Source organism: Xyrauchen texanus, chromosome 43, assembly GCF_025860055.1.
Source record: "Xyrauchen texanus isolate HMW12.3.18 chromosome 43, RBS_HiC_50CHRs, whole genome shotgun sequence".
In the NCBI taxonomy this organism is placed as follows: Eukaryota; Metazoa; Chordata; class Actinopteri; order Cypriniformes; family Catostomidae; genus Xyrauchen; species Xyrauchen texanus.
Window position 1 is genome coordinate 30,858,765 of NC_068318.1, and position 1,138 is coordinate 30,859,902.

Consider the following 1,138-nt stretch of genomic DNA (forward strand, 5'->3'; position numbering starts at 1 on the left):
AAAATAAAGATTAATAGACAAGCAACCTCCTCTTTATTGTAAATGATGTGTGATGGAGTGGAACTTGACAGTACAACCTGCCCACAGATGCACAAACACGTACGATAATCTTATCATCTACAGTAAATGCATTTCACGAGACGTTGCAACAAGGAGATGAAAACTACATTTACATACTCGCACATACATTTGTGCCCACAAATCTACCAGCAGATATAAAGGCATGAAATGTATTACTGTAATACACAATAAATACAATATACACTGTCTAAATTGTAAAGTTTTTCTACATCATGGTAGTATTTGTTTTTAATGGAAATGCATTACAGTGTTACGGATTTAGAGATAAAAATGTCCTTAAAAATGACACATTGCCTATTTTTTTTTTATTTTGACAACAAATGGCCTCTTCTTAACTCACCACTCCATTCTGAGATTTAGTCTTGAGGTCTTGAGAAGTTAATTTGAAAAATGTACATCCATTTCTTAAATATTGCATTCCACTATTGCATTGCATTTCAACTTTTTAAGATCATAAAACTGTCGGTTTATATCCGATTTAAAGGGACAGTTCATTCGAAAATGAAAATCCTCTCATCATTTACTCACCCTCATGCCATCCCAGATGTGTATGACTTCTTTCTTCCGCAGAACACAAATTAAGATTTTTAAAAGTAGTAAGAAGATCCATACAATGCAAGTGAATGGTGACCAGAACTTTGAAGGTCCAAAAAGCACATAAAGGCAGCATAAAAGTAATCCATACGACTTCAGAAGTGGCATGATAGGTGTGGGTGAGAAACAGTTTAATTTAAAGCTGAAGTATGTAACTTGTTCTGTGTTAAAGTTCTTTCTCCAGTCCCATCTTAAATTGCAGAGACAACTGTAAGCCATTCATAGGTTAATTTCCTCAAAAACGGTAGGCACCGTCTTTCTGTGGCGCTTTAAATATTGGTGCTAGTGTCGCACAAATTACACTGTTTAGCTTTAAGTATCTTTTTTTACTATAAATTCTCCTCCCTGCCCAGTAGGGGCGATCTGCACTAAGAATAAAAATCTCCATAAACAAAATAAGAAGAATGTGAAAGTTAAAGTGTAGATTTACAGTAAAAAATGGACTTAAATATTGATCAGTTTC